The sequence below is a fragment of the Lissotriton vulgaris genome, chromosome 2_1, assembly GCF_964263255.1.
Source record: "Lissotriton vulgaris chromosome 2_1, aLisVul1.2, whole genome shotgun sequence".
NCBI classification, from domain to species: domain Eukaryota; kingdom Metazoa; phylum Chordata; class Amphibia; order Caudata; family Salamandridae; genus Lissotriton; species Lissotriton vulgaris.
This window is the reverse complement of record NC_141687.1, coordinates 1236264647-1236284628: the sequence shown is the minus strand read 5'-3', so window position 1 is coordinate 1236284628 and position 19982 is coordinate 1236264647. Positions and strand designations below refer to the sequence as shown.

At 48.7% G+C, this 19982-nt stretch overlaps 1 protein-coding gene and 1 pseudogene across 1 annotated transcript in view; one reads left to right on the top strand and one right to left on the bottom strand.

The window, feature by feature from the left end:
- Window positions 1–19982, bottom strand: part of LOC147732424 (uncharacterized) — a 2559122-nt gene that overhangs the window by 1669983 nt on the left and 869157 nt on the right. The gene's annotated exons all lie outside the window — the stretch shown is intronic.
- LOC147732425 (uncharacterized) lies at window positions 4710–7156 on the top strand (annotated as a pseudogene).

The following is a 19982-nucleotide window of genomic DNA, read 5'->3' as shown; positions in this document are numbered from 1 at the left end:
AGTGTAGAAAGGAGAAAATGAACACTGTGATCTGTCCGTCACAAGTTCCTGATGATGGCCAAGGTTGCAGATAAAAGAAATCGAACTTCCTTGCGTGTGGCGCATGAGGACATTTGTATTTCCAAAAAAGATACATGAGTGGATGGAGAGACGTACAAAACACAGAAGTCTGGTACTAGAGTTTCTTATGTTGGAAGTGATTTCAGTGTGCGAAGTTAGAACAATGGGACATTATGAAGTTAGGCACATCGAGAGTGGTGTGATTGAACACCCCTTGTTCCAGACCAATCACAATGTTCAAAGCCATGTGAGACAACACAATGAGGGTGGACCTTTAGTGAATTTAGGGTATATCTATTATAAGGGGTTGAATTTAGAGCACGTTTTTCCTACTTTGCTAGAGGAGAGGGCTGCGTTGCTTTTATCTAAATTCTATGGGATGGCTGCTGTTCTGCTGATCCTGACTCTTTGACTTTGCTCCTCAGTCCTTCTTGAGGTGCCTAGTTTACTCTCATGGCCAGAGGGTAGCTTTTCAGATTTTCTTAAACCTTGTGAGATTGGTTAGTATGATATTTTGAATTTGCATAACCTTATTGCAAATGTTTTGCTCCTTTTGTCTCTATGCCTATCCACCCACTCATTGTCATGACATTTGAGATGTACAATTTTTTTATTTGCTAGTATTTCTCTTGTGTGGTGATCTATGATTTGAGCTGTATTGTTCTTGAATGAGCGATTCACAATTATTTAGATAAAGCATTCTTAACTTACAAATGGCCTTGTCATTATTAGTGTTATTGATTTAGTGATTATTCTATGGTGATATTTTAGAAATTCTGATAATGTTTTGCCAAACCCTGATGAACTAACTAAAGATTTCATCGCCAAAGTAAAAGGATAAACAATGATGAACCAATTGGTAAGTTTGGTTTAAACTCACCCAGCATGGAAGGGACTGTAGAGTAATGAATTGGGTCAAGACGATACATTTTTTAGTTCCCAAAATGCTGGATCAGCCCCATTAAGAATCCATACCGGAGGAACTCGAAAACAGAACCCCCCTCACAACAGTCAGGAACAAACCCCCTTGAAGAACACCAACCAGAGAAATGTTTCTAGTGCTGTCCATAAACCCAAAGGGTACTGACCTTCCTAGAATTCGGAATGGAAAGAGCCACCTCTGAGGAACAACCCAAAGTGACTAACCTTCGCCTTTCTATTTTCAAACCCACAACGCCAGCTGCCTGAGCTCCTGGTAAGACAGATGAGGAAATAAGAGTGGAGGAGGGGACAGAGGGAACCTCCAAGGAGGAGCAATGCCCAAACTGAGCAGGAGGGGTACCAAGGTTGGCAAGGACAAAATGGGACCACCAACAGCCCCACCATTCGCTCCCTCCTGATATTTGCCAAAACCCTGGTGAGAAGGGCAAAGGGGAAAGAAAGGCAAAGAGAAGACCCTGAGGCCAAGGGAAACTCAGGGCATCCACCCTCCACCCATCCCTGCAACGAAGATGGGTGCAAAACCTCAGCAGAAGAGCATCCTGCGGGTAGCAAAGAGATCCAACAAAGGCCCCCAGAACCGCACCAAAATCTCCCAAAAGTCCAGAAGAGACAGGGACAAAGACAAAGAAGAAGGGAAAAGGAGACAACTGATCCGCATGTCCATTCTCCCCTCCCCGAAGAGAGATCGCAGCCATTCCAGAAAAGTTGTTGTAGGAGAGTAGGGTCTGCTATCCTATGGTCACCTTAATTTTTGCTTTTTGCTTCACTGGTTTTTGACTTAATGAGGCTGTGGGCCTGCTAACCAGACCCTCAGCCTGCTGTTCTCTCTCTAAATTCACATACATGTACTATAGGTACATAACCCAATTGGAACTGGACTCCTTGTCAGCCCCTGTACCATGCACTATAGGTGCTCAGGGCATAGGTGCCACCAAGGCCTATCAGGGGCTGCAGCATAGCTTTTGCCACCCCTGGCTGGTTCTTAAATTGACACAACTGGCTGATCCGTCAGCTGGGGCAAGTTGGTGTAATCACCTCTTGCTTAGATATAGTATACCTATATCTAAACCTATATCTGGACACATATAAACCTGTGAGTCACTCCTATGGAAGGCCTTATCAATCCTGGGGGCAGAGTGCGTGGTTTAACGTGAGCTGGTGCTCTAGCATGAGCTGAGCCTGTCTGCAGCTGTCGGGGACAACTCCCTAAGCTGTTCCGGGATAATGCCATACCATATACTATTAAGTGCATTATAATCCTCGTGGTTATATGTTAACTTTGGTTTGGCTTTATCAAAACATGTCGTGTAAGGTGTCATACGATTTGGAATACTATCCCCTCGACAGTCCTGTCGACAGGGATAGCATTCCACCCCTCTAGAGGGAGAAGACATGTTACTTTATTGAAACGCGGTTGATTTTAAAAGAGCCTCAGCATCACAAAAATGGACGCTTCTGCCACAGACACAAGTCTGACCTCCTGCTGCTGACCGAAACTCAGCTGAGGAGGCCTGGACAAAGGCTTTCCTGTCGCAGGGAGGTGTCACACCACCCCAGACAGGAGATAGTGGATTGTAGCAGGGAGGTTTGAAAGAAACCAGACACTGCCTGGGGAGCACAAGGCTTCCCCTTGCATAATCCGGTCAAACCGGTTCTGGGGCACCCCAGCCCCAGTCCCAGCGTGACCTGGACAAAGGGAAAGGGGTGTAACCACCCCCTACCTGGGTCCCACCCATAGGAGGGGACCTAGCAGGTAATCCAGCCCCCTGGATTGGTATAAGAAGGGGAGCAGTGCCAAAGTACTCAGATTATCCTAATTGAAACTTATGAAACAAAACTCTGGACCCTTCGACATCCTACTCGACGTAGAAGACTGAAGAATCTCCCTTGTGGTCAAGGAGTGACCACCCTGTGCAAACAGGCACCATCCAGCACCTCGATGTTTGCTTTGTTGCAGTTCCCGCCGGAACTCGAGCGACAGAGTTCGACAAGACCAAGCGAGCCTGCCTTCTAACAGCCCAATCCACAGTCCCTGCATAGCTGAGACCCGTGGAGGTGACCTGAAGCGTGGGGCCTGCCATCTTGGAAAGACCACGAGACGCTGACCGTGCAGCCCACGAGTGACCCTCGAAGCTGTGCATCAGGTTTGAGAAGCCCCAGCCCTGAGCCTCTTTTGCACTGAAGCTCACCCCTCTACACTCACCGAGTGCTGCGTGGGGCCCTTCTGCTTCTTTTGGCTCAACGCGTTGGCCCGGTCACTTGCCCGTTGGCTTGTGGCCCCTGTGCCGACGAAACTTGAAATCTAACTTGTGATTCCGGTTGCTCCAGACTTGCACCCGCTCCTCTGAAAAGGAGCACCCGCTTGTGGTTCTCAAAATTATGAACCCTGCTATATGTGATACCGAAGCCCAACACTTGTGTCAGAAAATATCATCATACCATGACAAATTTGGTATTGACAGACCGGTAATGATTAGGACATTATAACTGTGCATTTGCGTCACGATTGAGTGACGGGAACACCCCTAAATCGTACTTCCTGTCTTGAACCCTCGGGTTCCATTTTGTGAGCAGCATCCATCTTGTGGTTGCCCTTACATAGTCAATTGACCCAGGCCGAATTCGAGCTGAAAGGACACGTCCACCTTTCCTGACTCCCCTGTAACCTGGGCGAGCTGCCTCCACTGCCTCCAGCCAAACCTGTTCGGGCAGTCCCCAACCCAGTGGCCGAGCAAGATTAGCATCAAGGCACAACATGTCATAAACCATTTACCGCATACAAACCACACTTTATCATACACACACCTGTCCCTGTTTCTTCTTTATGGCTACCTTTACAAGGAGGAGGTGCCCGATTTTATTGGGGTTTCATCGATATCTGATGGAAGTTCTGGGCCTGGCCAGGTAATCTGTCACGAACTGGACAAACGGAAATATGGGCTTGCCATCATGACTTTGCTTTTTCTTTATTGTGAAAATATGTTTATGGTCGAATTGTAAAACCAAGAATTTTTGCCTGAAGTGTAATATCGTGTATAAAAAGAGAAGGCCGGCTCTGTAAAAACGAGCAGTCTCCTGAGAATATACACACTGTGTTGTTGTACTTCTAGGACGCCTGTTACTTGGTTGCAGCCAATAAATTCGATCTTCGACTTCACCTAGAAGGCTTGTGTTTCTGTGGTCTGAATCAGGAAAGTACCCGAGGTCTTTGGGTGTTGCCCTGACACCGCTGGGTTACCGGATCAGTACCGGTTTTGAAAAACCCAGTACCTCAATTGGCGCCCAACGTGGGGCGGTATCAGCGGTACCGGTCCAAGCCAGATGTTCGTGAGGAGCTTCGTGTGAAAATTCCGGAGGACGGCCAGCCACTTCAGCGACCCCTGTATGTCGACATGGTTCCAAAGGTCTTTGCTGCGAGGTTCCCCGCGTCCCGACGGCTACGAAGGACTGCTGCCCTGACTACCGCCCTGATTTGGACCCATTGATGTTTGGTAGAGCGAAACGTTAGACGAGTCTTCTGGTGACGTCATCGATACCTCAGTTAAGTATAAGTGGAGCGTCTCCCAGTCCTTAGTTTGTTTGGTGTCCCCTTGTGGGACCACTTTGATTTGGAACTTGCAAGCGCCAAAGCCGAAGGACTCCTGTATTCACGAGAAATATCGTAATCGATAATCCTTTGAAGTTTGAAGCTAGACTAGAGAGCGAAGATGCCTGGTCTTAGCAGACTTGGAAATTTGTTTTGTCTTGGTTGTAATAATAGGGACTCCCGACTGGAGGACTCATGTCCGGTTCCTCCGATTGGAACTCCAACCTATGAATTATATGTGAAACATGGGGTAGGCCCCATCACATACAATGAAGTGTGGATCAAATACACCAGAAAAGATGGTGTTTTAAAATGGCCCCAATATGGTAGCTTTGATACGGAAATCCTAGATAATCTCGAAGTTAAACTTTTTAAGAAGAAAGCCCGGCCAGCAATGTTTGACTCTTTCCGCCTGTGGCGTAAGGAGGCCAAACAGAAGGAAATTAAATTAGCGAAGAAAAATAAGAGAGAAAGGGGTATCTCAATAATGCAAGCTGCTATGCAGTATAAAGACAATGAAGAAGAACAGATGAGTGAGCAGTTACACAGGCAACGTAAAATGGTAATAGATAAATGCTACCCAGTTTTGCCGCCTCTTCAGCAAGAAGCAGCAAAAGAGCTTGAAAAAGATCCCCTAATGTCGCATTTGTTAAGTTCACCACCCCCCTATGCGCAAAATGCTACAGCACCTCCACAACCTTTAGTTGTGCAACCCATGGTTGTTATACCTCCTGTTCCTCCACAGCACCCACCAGCTACTCTTCAGCTGGCTCCTATTCCTCCGGTGCAGCCTTCCCAAGGGTCACCGGCCTTTACACCTGCTCTTCCTATACTTCCTGCAACTTTAAATACTGGATCGACTACCACTCCTGGTACTCCTCATGACACTGCCTCTGCATCTGCCTCATCTCACCCTGCCTTCCCACTTGTCTTTTCATCGACTTCTCCGTCTAGCCGCCAGAGAGTGGCAAGCACTGTTTCTAGTCTTCTATATCCTTTGTTTGGAGCGGCAGGCCCGACTAATACCCCTGAACACAAACAGTTGCGTAGCCTCCTGCCTGATTCTAGGGAGAAAGAAGTATTGGATCGTTTGGCACATAGATGGGTGACTAACCCGACAATATATGATATAGAATCTGTTATGGATGTTTTCCATCAGTGGGAAGCATCAAAGCAGAGGTACGTTTTCGAGAAAATGTGTGTTTTTCTATGGAAGATTTAGAAGAGAATGATTTGGACTCTAGTCCTCCTGAGTTGAGCCATGTACGGTTCGAATTTTCAAAAGGCACTATTGTGGGTTCAGATGTTAGGAAAGCCGTTGCGACGTTGTTATCCCTTAGAACTGAAGGTGTTTCCAAGTCGTTGTTTGATTATGATTCTTCTACAAAGAAGAAAGGAAGACAATATCCCATGAGAGAAGTTCCCCCACAATGGAGGGAGGGGGACCTAGCAGCTAACCCACCTATTCAGCCTAATTTTCAGCGTGTGTGTGTACATGTCCCATGGAAGCGAGCTGAAGTATTAGCCTTTAAGCAGACACTGCCTGATCCCCGTAAAAATCTTGCAGGATATTACAAAGAATTATCACAGACTGCAGTCTCCTGTATCATGAATTTAGCTGATATCGATATGTTATTTGGGAATGTTGTTCCACAGCCTTTATGGGGAAAGATTCGTCATACGGATCATGATCAAGAGCTAGGCGACACATGGGCAAATATTACTGCTGCTGATACTAGACAAGTTGGTGGTGCTAAACCTGAGCCTTTAGTAGCAGAACTCCCTGGTAGAATTATTACATATATGAAGACTTTGATGCCCGAATTACGTGTAAATTGGGATAAGTTGTCTGCTTGTAAGCAAAAGAAAGATGAAACGGTGTCTGATTTCTTCACCAGGTTTGAAGAAACGTTTGTCGACCACAGTGGTCAAGACATGAGTACAGAAGGTGGTCAGCGACTGTTCGTTGATAAATTTGTACACAACCTACTTCCAGAGTTGTGTAAAAAGTTGAAGGACTCAGAGAGTTCTTGGGCCGTTTCCTCTTCAGCACAGATATTGGCTACTGCACAATATTATGAAAATAGAGACAAAGATGAGAAAGAAAGAGCAGAAAAGAAAACTAAAGAGTTAAAAACGAAGGTCCTGTTACAGCAAGCATACCCGCCACGTGGTGGTAGTGGCCAGAATAATGTCGGTCAGAATAACTATCAGAATAATTATCAGCAACCCCCACAGTTCCAAAAGCCAAGAGTAGAGCACAATCAGCCACGCGTTCCTGTAGGTCCCAATCAGTGTTCGTATTGCAAGGAAGAGGGTCATTTTAAGTATAGTTGCCCTATCTTGTTACAGCGCGCAAATGGTGCGTCAAACACAAGAGGTAGAGGTGTTCAGCAAACACCTAGAGGTAGAGGACGTGGAAACGTTCCTCAGAATACACGCTCCTTTCCACCTCAAAATTCCATGAATAGGTTTGATCAGCAGAATAACGCATCTGGTAGGACAGCTCAGTACTACGCTGATGATTACTATGCAGAAGATGAGTATATGGAAGGTAATGATTGCTAGGACAGCCATAGACAAAGAGAGGGAGTTGTTTCAGTTCCAGTAGATCAGAGTGGACCATACGTTGAGGTGATTACATCAGGTGTGTCAGAACCTTTTCTGTTGGATACTGGTGCTACAAAGAGTTCTATGATGCACTCAAAACTCCCTGGCGCACCTTTGTCTGGCGAAATGAATGTTTCTGTAGGTTTTTCTGGCGCCCCGGTTAGGAACCCGATTTCATGTCCTATGCCCCTGTCTGTTGGTCCTTGTGAATTCGAAGCACCCCATATTCTGACAACAGGTTGTGGTGAGAACCTATTGGGATTGGACCTGTTAAAAAGATTGTATGCGACTTTGTACTGTTCCCCTTTGGGAGTACAACTTACACTAGGTAAGGAAGTCATATCTCCCATGTATTTGTCAAGAGAGAAAATTCCGACAGAATTGCTGTCTCTCCCTGATATACTTTGGGCTACTGGTCCTATTGATGTTGGTCTCTTGGAAATACCACCATATGTTGTGACATTAAAAGCTAATGTTAGGGGGGGCGGAGCTTGCTGGCGTCCATGCAAGACGTGTGAGTGCTGAGCTCCTCGCCTGAGCCCCTTTAATATCCATCAAACTGATCCTTTTTGGCACCTCGCGGTCTCCAGCGAGAGCGGAATTTGCTTCTACGACCCCTGGAGCTGCTGGGGGCACCTTTCCTGATCGAAATCGGTGGTGGCATCGATCACCGGACCGGCGGTGTTTGGAGTTGCGGACCAGGCCGCAATCCGCGGACTATCCTTGGGGGCTGCCTGCCCTGCGTAACGCGACGTGCGGCGTGAGGTTCCTGCGTGGCCCCGTCCTGCCGGACGACCCACTACCCTGTGCGGTTTCTGGACCGGTCATCACCAGTGCCAGTTCACTGTGGCCCCTCTGCCTCGTGTGTGTTTGCTGCGACCCCTTGGTGGAGACCTGGGGCTCCCTGAAGTGACCTACTGGCTGGACCGCGGGAAGTAGCGCCCTACTGCTGCCGGTTGACGGGCTCCACCGCAACTCGGATTGCCCCGAGGACTGGAAAGACACTGGTATTGGGCCGTGTGCTTCTGTGTGTACTGGCGCTTCTCGACACCCCGCGGTGTGCCCTGCACCGTAGTGTGACACTGGAGTTTGGGCTTCTCCCCTTGGACTAGTCTGTGCCACGAGGCTCGCGGCCGCCATCTTTGGCCGTCGTCCCCTGCTTTGCTCCGGACTGCTTCGCGGAGTTTGCTCCCCTGGCTCTTCTCCTACGTCGAGCCACCTCTTGCTCTTTGCTTGCCATATCTTCTGGGACCTCTACCATGGTGAAAGGAGACAGAAATCAACCGAAGCTCACGTTCGACCAGCGGAGGCCGAAGGGCGCGGAGAATGCTCCTCCGGAAACATCAGCGCAGGCGGCGGAGGGCTCGCTCTGTGCGGACATTCGTGAGATGCTAGGCGCCATGGAGAAAGGCCTGCAGGACAGTATGTCGGCGATCGGCTCGAAAATCGACGCCTTATCATTCCGTATGGACCGGATGTCCGAAAGGGTGGACAAACATGCGGAACGTTTGGACATGGCGGAGCGTAGGCTGACGGAGGCAGAGGAGGCCCAAACGGAGTGGGATAGGGACCGTAAGCACTTCGGCCGTCTTCTCCAGGTCATACAAGACAAAACGGAGGATTTGGAAGCGCGCTCGCGGCGCTCCAACATCCGCATCACGGGGGTTGCGGAATCCACCAACACCGGTAAGATGGAACTGTTTGTCGAGAAGCTGCTTCACAAGCTCCTGGGGGAGGACGTCTTCTCCCCCATGTTTATTGTTGAACGGGCACATCGCACTCTCGGACCCCAGCCGCAGCCTGGCCTCCCGCCGAGACCAATCATCGCAAAACTTTTGAATTACAGGGACCGCGACCTGGCCCTCCGTCTGGCGCGAGAGAAGGGGGAATTGCAGTTTGAAGGAATGAACATCTCCCTCTATCCTGACTTCACTGCTAGGGTGCAGGAGGAGCGAAAGCGGTTCGCTCCCTACAAGAAACAGATGCGAGACATGGGGCTCGACTACGCCATGCTATACCCGGCGAGACTTCGGATAAATAAACAAGGACATTCGCATTTTTTCACCGACCCGGCTGATCTGAAAAAGTCGCTTAAGGAATGGGCCAAAGAACAGCGCAACAACCCGAGGGGTCAGCGTACGGAGGATGAGGAGGCTAGATCTTCGGAGGGCCAAGGCTGAACTGTCTCACGCTGCGTGGCTTGGCTTGGCTATTTTACTGTCACTGTATGTATTGGATTCCAGTTTTTGATATGACTCTCCTTTGCCTTCACGACATGTTGGTTTGTGCCCCTTAATCTGCCTGGTTCGGGGTGGTGCCACATAATGGGGCTCGAACTTTTGCTGTTCTTCCTTGGTTGTCGGAAGGGTGCCCCCGATGGTATGTAGGGACTGATTATTCGCCACTCTGCTTGTTCTATTGCTGGGGCGTGGGTGGGGTGCCGAACGCTATGGGGGTAGGGCTGGGAGCACCGACTGTTTCTGGCCTTTGTTGGAGTATATTGTTGTCTGGCCAGTACCTCTGCCCCTGCGCTTTCGGCTTTTCGACCCTCTAGGGGGTCCTGGGTTTGTAGTGGGGTGTTTCGGGTGGGTTCAGGGTGGGTAGTGCTAAGCTCTGTCTGACCGGGTTGGGGTTGGTCGGCTGTGGGTGGGTGGCTGTTGGTTGTGCTTGTGTATTCTTGCTGCCATGCTGTTTGGGGTTCAGGGTTTGCCGGGTGGGGGGTATGTTTTTGCCGACTACTGCACTGTGTCTGCCACGCTGTCTGCTCTGCAACATTTTCCTTCTAATCTACCATGTCGACTGTTGAATCATTGAATGCGGAGTGCTCCCCGAGCTCCCTGCGATTACTGTCCTGGAATGTAAGGGGGCTCAACGATTTCCGCAAGCTCAGGAAGGTCTTAGCCTATTTGCATCGACATCACATTGACCTTGCGTTACTGCAGGAAACACATTTGCCACTATCCAGCCCTATGTTACAGGTGAGGGGCCTTGGCCCCGCTTGTGTCGCTGCGGGGTTCACGACACACGCTAGGGGGGTGCTCATATGGGCTAATCCCAAATCCCGTTTGTCACTGACCCGACTGGCGGTAGACCCTGAAGGGAGGTTTGTGGTTGCGCGCTGTGTTGGAAAGGATCATGATCTTCTGCTGGTGAATGTGTATGGCCCAAATTACGACTCCCCGGAGTTCTATGCTTCGCTTGCTGACAGTTGCAGGCAGTTTGTGGGCGCTAGAATGCTGTGGGGGGGGGACTTTAACTTAGTGCTGAACCCGGACCTTGACAGATCTGCGGGCCCCCCTAGGTCCCCTGCTGCTTCTGCGTCCCTCCTTTTGTCGGAATGTGTGAAACTTGATTTGCTTGATGTGTGGCGACATAGACACTCGGGGCGGGGTGGGTTCACTCACTACTCGGCCTATCACAACATTCACACACGTATAGATTATTGGTTTGTTTCCCGCTCTTTGCTAGATATGGTGAAAGCCTGCACGGTTTTCCCGCGCACGCTGTCTGATCACTCGCCCTTGCTCTTGCAACTGGTGGCTCCTCCCAGGAGGATCCCCCCCTTCACGTGGAGGTTCCCCCCGTACTCCCTCTTAGATGAGGTTTTCAGAGGGGAACTCGCCGAAGACATAGAGACCTATTTCGCGACCAATGTGGGCTCAGTGGACAGCGTCCAAGTTCTCTGGGACGCTTTTAAAGTTTTCATCAGAGGGATGACTATGGCGAAACACTCTGGGGTGCTCAAGGCTATCAGGCGACGCCTGCAAGTGCTCGAGACTCAGCTCTCTAGCCTGGATAATCAGGCGGTAGACACGGGGGACGCAGCCAATATGGTCACGCTTAAGTCCCTGCTAGATGAATTTCAGGAGGAGGCGGACAGGGAAATTAAGCATATGGGCAAATACGCGACGGCGCGTGTGTATGGGGAACGGGAGCGGCCTGGTGCACTCCTAGCCAAACTTATGCGCAACAGTAGGCCCCCATTGGTTATCGAGGAGTTGGAGACGGCTACTGGGGCGGTGGTTACGGAGGAGCAGGACATCTTGGCGGAATTTCATGCCTACTACACTGCCCTCTACTCCTCGAGGGACGCACGCCTTGCGGACGAAATAGACGACTACTTGAGCTACATCCGAATGCCCTTCCTAGCTGACTGGCAGAGGGAGTTTCTAATGGCCCCCATTCAGAAAGAGGAGATAACGGAAGCGCTGGAGGGCATGAAATCTGGTAGCGCTCCTGGTGCGGACGGTCTCACGGTGTCCTTCTATAAGGCCTTCCAGGAGCAACTGGTCCCGTACTTGATGCTCTTGTTCGATGACATCTGCCAGCAGGGCAGCATGTCGAAATCCATGAGAGAGGCGTTGCTTATTACCATCCCGAAACCTGGCAAGCCCCCGAATCAGTGTGGCTCCTACCGGCCGCTATCGCTGATAAATGTGGACGCGAAGCTGTATGCTAAAGTTCTTGCGACTCGTTTGGCGTTGCTGGTTCCGGATCTGGTTGCCCCGGAGCAGGCGGGATTTGTCCCCTCACGCAATCTCACTTATAATATTCGCACGGTCCTGGGCACAATCCAGCATGTCAAACACGAACACAAAGCGGTGGCCATCTTCTTGGATATGGAGAAGGCCTTTGACTCCGTTGAGTGGCCGTTTATGCTGAGAGTCCTCCGTAAATTTGGCCTAGGAGAGCCGTTTTTGCAAATGTTGAGCGCCCTATACTACAAACCTACTGCGAGGCTAAAGATAGGTAGCCTGGTCACTGCTCCCATCGATATTGGGAGGGGCACACGTCAAGGCTGCCCCCTCTCTCCCCTGCTGTATGCCTTGGTAGCGGAGCCGCTCGCCTGCGCTATACGAGAGTACCACCGGTTTGAAGGGATCAACTTCCCGACGTACCAGATCGGTATCTCCACTTATGCGGACGACACTCTGCTATATGTTCGGGACCCGGAGACTAATCTCTCTGCGGTGCTACGGGAGGTGGTTAGGTTCGGGGCTCTTTCTGGTCTTCGCGTCAACTGGAATAAGTCAGTAGCGTTGCCCCTGACGCCGGTGACGCTCCCTTTCGACTCGGAGTACCCCTTGCAATGGACCACGGATGCTATCCGCTATTTGGGGATACGCATACATACGGACCCGGAAGTCCTGATACGCGAGAACTATGGTGTGGCCTACTCCAAACTGGTAGACGACGTCGAAGTGTGGTCTAGGCTCCCGCTTTCGCTCATGGGCAGGATTGCGCTCATGAAAATGGTGGTACTCCCCAGGTTCCTCTTCCTCTTTGTGAATATTCCAGTAGTCCTCTCCAAGGCTTTCTTCCGGCAACTCACCCAAACACTCGTCCGCCTGGCGTGGGGGGGCAAACAGCCGCGGGTGCAGTGGCAAACACTCACCCTTCCGTACGACCAGGGAGGCCTTGGGGCACCGGATCTGGAGCGATACTACAGACTTGCTCAGGGCGCACACCTGCATACTTGGATTCATGGGGACCCGGGTATCCCTCATGTGAAACTGGAGAGACTCTTTGCAGACCCTGTCCCGCTTCCGGCGACAGTGTGTTATCCACCTGATAGAAGGGTCGGCAATCTGGACTCTATAGCCACCACGAATCATGCTTGGCATGCACTGATTGGCTCCCGGGATTGCAAGCTGCTGTATTCACCTTTGCTCCGGGTAGAATGGGCGGCCTGGCTGGCTCCGCTGACTGAGAAGGGCGTCCTGAAGGCACTCCGTGACCTAGGCATTCTTACCATGGGTGATCTCTTCTTAAACGGCACTCTGAAAACGCTGCAGCAGGTCCTTCACTCCTGCCCCGGGTCAACGCTGCTTCATAGTTTTCAATATCACAGGGTTCGTAGAGCGGCCCTTGCCGTTTTAGGCCCGGACCTGGCTGAGCCGCCGGAGGTCCCGGAACTCACCTATGTCATCAAGACCCCCTCCGCTCGCAAACTGATCACGGCCCTTCGCTCACTGGGTGACAGGCAACGGAAATATCCCCCCTCCAAGGCCCGTTTGGCCTGGCAGGCTGACCTCCAATCTCCCATCTCAGACGACATGTGGCGTTATTGTGCGACTAATACCAAGAAAATCTCGCTCAATGGTAGGCACCGTCTGGTGCATTTTAAATTCCTACAGCGTGTCTACTATACGCCCGAGAGGCTGCATAGGTATGGCCTTAGAGAGTCAGCGGAGTGTGAGCGTTGCCACTTTCACACAGCAGACTTTCTCCATATGGCCTGGACCTGTCCTGCCATACATAAGTACTGGGTTGAGGTCTTTGCGGGCCTCAGTGCTATCCTCGGTGACACGATCTTGCCTAACCCGGCGCTCGCCTTACTTAGTTTTTCAAAACCACTTCCTGTGGCTATGCGGCGACTAGCGGACATGGCGTTATTGACGGCAAAGCGACTGGTGGCGTTATGCTGGATGCGGGGACCAGTCCCGACTAGAAAACGGTGGGAAACAGACTTGCTTTACTGCTGCACGCAATCAGAGGTGTATAGCGAACTCCTACCTCCAAAGAGTAGGCCCAAAAACTTTTGGGGTTTGTTTCGAGCGTTTCAAAGTGCGAAAGAGGATGGTGAGTCGGATCCTGAGAGTGTGGAGGCAGATTTGTTGCAGGAGGAGGGGGCTGAGTCAGCGGTGGTTGAGGAGTGTGCCGGCTGAAGATCTTACAGTTGTGACAGTGTGGTGATTCGTGCCTGACTGTTTGAGATGTTTCTGCGTTAAGAGTTGCTTGTGACAGCTGTTCTGGTTTATGGCGACCTCTGTCCCCTTCCCAGGGCGTAATCCCGCCCTAGCGGGCGCTTGCTGATCTCCCTTGGTCTGTCTGAGGGACACATGGTTGAGGTACGGGGCGGGTGGTGGGTAGTGGGCACGGGTTTCGGTAGTCTGGCTTGTTCTTTCTTGGGGTGGGTGGGTTTGCTATTGTTTGGGGGGTCCCCTTCCCTTTATTCACCATTCCCTGAATACTTGTTGCTGTTCCCCTAGATTCTGGGTTTCTACGCAGTTCTTCACAGGTGGCTATTTTGATCCTGCCAATCTGGCGCGTCCTGCTCCCCTGGGGTCTGATATTGTTGGTGCGGTGGGGTGTGCATCCTGCTTATGAGTTGCGGTCATCCAATAGTAGATGCTACGATCGATTGCTTCTGTACACCTGTTCAACACCTGCAGTTTCGCCGCCAGGCCCTTAGGCTGTTGGTCTTTATGGCTGTGTAACTTACCCGCACCCGGGGATTGGAGAATGGTTTTTTTCTTTGTTGCCGCCGGCCCCCGGGTTGTAGGCGATGTCGGCTGTGTATGTAACTTGGAAGTGCAATAAAGTATAAATTTAATAAAAAAAAAAAAAAGCTAATGTTAGGATGCCACGAATTCCCCAATACAAAAATTCTAGTGAAGGAGAACAAGCGTTGTTAGCAATCATTTACGATCTGATTGAAAAAGATGTGATTGAAGAGACAAGAGGCAATGTTTGCAATAGTCCTGTCCTGCCTGTTTTGAAAAGAACTGACCCCTCTCAGCCACCTGTGTACAGATTTGTGATTGACCTTAGAGAGGTGAATAAAATAGTAGTGCCACAATTTCCAGTTGTTCCTGACATTACTGCCCTGCTGACTATGATCCCAGCCTCTTCAACCTGTTTTTAGGTAATTGACTTGAAGAATGCTTTCTTCAGCATTCCAATTGCTGAAGAAATTAGGGATATTTTTGGCTTCAGTTTAGGAGGACGAAGCTTCCGCTTTAAACGCGCTCCCCAGGGCTACTGTGAAAGTCCATCGATATATAGTCAAGCTCTAAAAACACAGCTTGATACGATTGTTTTACCTGAAGGCGCTACACTCATTCAGTATGTTGATGATTTGCTTATTGCTGCAGATTCTGAGGAAATATGTAAAGAGGCCACGTTGTCGTTGTTGCGTCATTTGTGTGATCTGCATCACAAAGTGTCCCTGTCTAAACTACAATATTGTCGACAAGAAGTGACCTACTTAGGTCATCTCTTATCGAAGGAGGGAAGGAAACTGACCCCAGAAAGAATCCAGGCAATAGCAAAGTTAAGTGTGCCAAGAACACAGAGAGAAGTGCGTGCTTTCTTGGGTATTACATCGTACTGTAGACAGTGAATTCCAATTTTTTCTTTACTGGTCAAACCATTGGTGGCATTAACATGTAAAGGTACACCCAATCCTGTGCCTTGGTCTGAAGAGTGTCAGAAAAGTTTTTCTGAATTGCGCACAGCATTATGCTCGGCTCCTGTGCTGGGTACCCCCAACTACAGTAAGCCCTTTACATTGTATGTCCATGAGCGAGAAGGTTGTGCATTATCAGTGTTGACACAGTTGTTTGGAGACAAGCAGCGTCCATGTGCATATTTTTCGTCGACTTTGGATCCAGTAGCTAAAGCATTGCCAAGTTGTTTAAGAGCAACAGCAGCAGCAGCTGTTTTTCGATTCGACAGTCCGCTGGTTTAGTGATGAATAACACATTAGTGGTCATAGTTCCACATGCAGTGGACACATTATTGAACAGAACCAAGACACAGCACATAACTAGTGCTCGATTGTCAGGTTACTAACTAACTTTGTTAGCGAGCCATGTGCACATCAAAAGATGCAGCACACTAAACCTAGCCACATTGTTGCCAATTCCGGTTGAGGCAGAGAGTGCTGAAGAACAACACGATTGTTTTCTTAGAACAGAAGAAGAAACAAAAGGGAGAATAGACCTCCAAGATACCCCTCTTGTTGAATGCGATGGTACCTTATGGGTGGATGGTTCATGCTTCAAGCTCCCGAATGGTGACACAACTGCAGCATATGCTGTCACCACTTTGCATACAGTTGTTGAAACTGCACGTATTCCACATAACTCAGCTCAGGCAGCAGAATTGATTGCACTTACAAGGGTGTGTGTGTTGTCAAAAGGAATGAAAGTGAATGTGTACACTGACAGTCAGTATGCATTTGGCGTGGCTCATAGTTTTGGACATTTTGTGGCGTGAACGTGTGTTCCTGACTTCGCATGGTGCAAAGATACAACATGGTCAGCTAGTGAATGAGCTTCTTGAATCACTGACCTTGCCTCTACAAGTTGCGATTGTAAAATGTAGTGCTCACAAGAAGGTGACTGATGATGTTGGTCGTGGAAATGCATTTGCGGAGGAGGTTGCGAACGAAACTGCAAGGAATGTGATGAGTCGAATGTATGTTGCAGGTCCTGCGAGATGGATTGGTGATGTTGGCATGTGTGAAGACACGATTGAGAGTGTGAAGTCTATACAATCCGAAGCCACTGAGAAAGAGGTGAATGAATGGAGAGAAAGCAAGGGTAGATTGGATGCGAATGGTTCTTGGGTGGAATTGTCAGAGCATCAGAGATGGCTGTTACCCGATGCGTATGTGCTTGCAGTGGTTACAATGGCTCATGGAATGGCCCATATCACCGTGAAAGGGATTTGCAAGTTGTTGGCTCCAGTATGGCAAAATGTTGGAATCCCTAAATGTGCAGAGAATGTGGTCAAGAACTGCATGGTGTGTTTGAAACACAACCCTGGTAGGGGAACCCCAACTCCAGCTGGTCATTTTGCACCTCCTACGTATCCATTTGAGGTTTTGCAGCTAGATTTCATACACATGGAGAGGTGCAACAATTTAAAATACGTACTCGTTTTTGTCTGTGCCTTCTCAAGATGGGTAGAAGCATATCCCCTCAAGGACAATACTGCCTCGTCCACAGCAAAAGCCCTTGTCAAGGAATTCTTCCCCAGGTTTGGAATGCCGAGAATGGTCTGGAGTGATAATGGGAGTGAATTTGTGGGACGAGTGATGAAGGAAGTGTGTGAAGGGCTAGGCATCAGACAAAAGTTCCACGCTGCAAACCACCCCCAATCAGCTGGATTAGTAGAATGCTACAATGGCACCCTAAAACTAAAATTGGCCAAGATTCAAGCGAGCACTGGTATTAAATGGCCTGACGCTCTGCCCTTAGCACTTCTATCCACCAGAATGACCGTGCATTCGAGAGTGAAACTCAGTCCCTATGAAATTGTTTTCGGCCGCCCGGCCAACATATGGGGGGGTGCCCAGACCCACCACGCTCAGTGAGGTAGAGCACCCTGTTTTGCTTGACTACTTGTATGAATTGACGGCTAAATTGCGTGTTTTACACCAACAGGTCCACGACAGTCTAACCCAGGCCTCTGAAGCTCCAGGGCATCCTATCGATCCTGGATCTTACGTGCTGATCAACAACTTCCAGCGAACAAAAAACGAACAGCCCAGGTGGACCGGACCACACCTCGTCCTTCTTTCCACTAGATCAGCCATTCGTGTGGAAGGAAAGAAAAACTGGATCCACGGGACCCACTGCAAGAGGGTCCCGTTACCTCTGCCTTAACCTGCAACCTGAACTTTATCCCATTGGATAACATTGCCAGATTTCTCTTAAAAAGTTTCTAAGTGTGAACTTTTAAAATATCTTTTTATTCCTGAAAAATCACTGCAATACCTAAAACATTTTTGATAAACTGTTTTCAGCTTAGACCCCAGGACTGAGTCTAGGAGCCAGTCCTGGAATTACCAAAGTAATCTACAAAGTAATCAACTGTGTTTATACAAGAAAATCCATTGAACTCAATGTTAAATTGTATGTAGAATTGTGTTGCCTACTACTGCAACCCCTGTACCTATTGTGTTTATAAAGTTTATTGCCTTTCTGCAAAGTACTCATCTGAGACCTCTCATATTGAGAACAGTATATTTTGATACCTGTTGGTTCTAGAAATATAACAACTATATCTTTGATATAAAAATAATTGGCCTGGAGTTCAGTCTTTGAGTGTGTGAAACCTTCTGCTGACTGAGTGCGTACAACAAATGCTTTACACTGTCCTCTGGTACTGCCTTGCTGCTCGACCAAGCTACCACTTAAGAGAGTAAGGTCACACCTGGCTTTAACTTCTGTTATACCTCTGGGGTTTGTGGACTCTATACACACTGTACCTTATTCTGGTTCAGTATATATAGAGCCACTTTCTCACATTTGGTGTGGGATAAAAGGTCAGGTGACAGCTGCACTGTCAAATCAGAGCTAAAATACATGTAGGTTAATGACCACCTCCTCCCATGTGTGCTGCTGTTAGAGAAAAACACCAGAAGTTATCTTGTTATCTAAGACACTTTAATAGTATTCTAATGTCATGTAAGTGCCCCTAAACTGTCAAGGTAGGAAAGCTGGAGACAAACAGAATTAGCAAATGGCGTAGGAGAGGGGGCAAGCACTTTTTTGAGGAAGCACACAACTTTTGCCCAATCAACATATTGGCGGGGCCAAAGTCCCTCTCCTGGGGATTCTCACATAGTTGTCTGGTGACAGCTAGACCGTCAAGTCAGACCATAAGACCTCATACATGGAAAAGTTATAAAGATACAGATAAACTCTGCCGCATGTAAAATCATCTCTCTTGAGTTCTGTTAGCTCCGCCTCCTCTATATAAGGAGAACATTTAATTTTTCTCCAGCGGATGTGATGAAAGAGTGTGACAGTTAATTATAACTTATACAGTGTTCCACTAGAGAGCCCTTGACTGCCTGCATCTAATGGATAATGTAATTTTCATTGGCAAGTTCAGTCCAATTAATGTTCACAAAAGTAAGTATGTGAATCTATGTTTTCTGACACGTACCTGGTAATCATTACCTCTTGAATTGTGTTTTCCCCTTCTTGTATTTTTTTCATCTTGAAAAATCCAATTATTGAGTATTTACCAAGTATGTCTTGTGAGTGACATTTCATGAGAGAGTGACCTTCGATAACTGTTTTAAATGCCTCTTGTTTTTGTTTGTCTTTAATGTTTTCCCTGGTAGTTTCTGTTCAAAAGTGATTTTGAAATTCCTTAAAAAGTAATATCTTTGACTATCTGGGGATCACTCTCTCTGATGACGTGTCTTGGCAGCCACAAGCATGGAAGAGTACTCTCCACCATAGAGAGATAACTGGGGCTATGACCAAAGAGCATAGGACCTCCCTTAGTAAACCGGTAGCAGCTCCTCTCTGTATATATGACTGCAAGGCAGTAGGCTCTGTACTGTATGGTGTGGGACTGTGGGCATTGAAAAAGATGGAAGCCTCCTGACTATAGAGAAAAAGTTCCCGAGGGCCCTGGTTTCACTCCCGCAGAACACCCCTCTTCACCCACTAATGCTGGACATAGCACGAGCCACCGTTTTGAGAAGGCCAAGCAACGCCCCCTTTTATTTTGGCTTCTTCTAAATTCGACCCATCAGTTGATCCCGTAAGATGCTGCCCTCTCTGAAGTGAAGACATTTGATTGCTTTAAGAAATTTACCTGGTTTTGCAAGGTGAAATCTCTGCTCACAAGGGATCGGTCTAGAGGGACCGTGGGAACCTAAGGATCCAGCACAGCTGCCTAGCAAGGAATTGGTAAAGAAACAGTATTGGCATTGGGTGGCTCAGTCCTCTTTTTCATATCCCTCCTTGGGTTGCCTAACCATGGAGTTCATGGAGTTTAAACTGTCCTCCTTATATAAACAATATCTCGAGGCGATTACGATTCCCCGGGATAGGAAGCTGTACATGCAATCTAGATTTGGTTCACTTCCTGTGAATTCCCGTACAGCTTCATCGTGTCAGCCATCCATTTTTTCACAATTTTGTCCAGGCCTTCCCTTAGCTGTTGAGTCAATTGGTCATATATATTTTGCCTGCCCACTGTATCAGTGGCCGAGGGCCAAATGGCTTGTTCCCATCTGTAAATGTTTCGG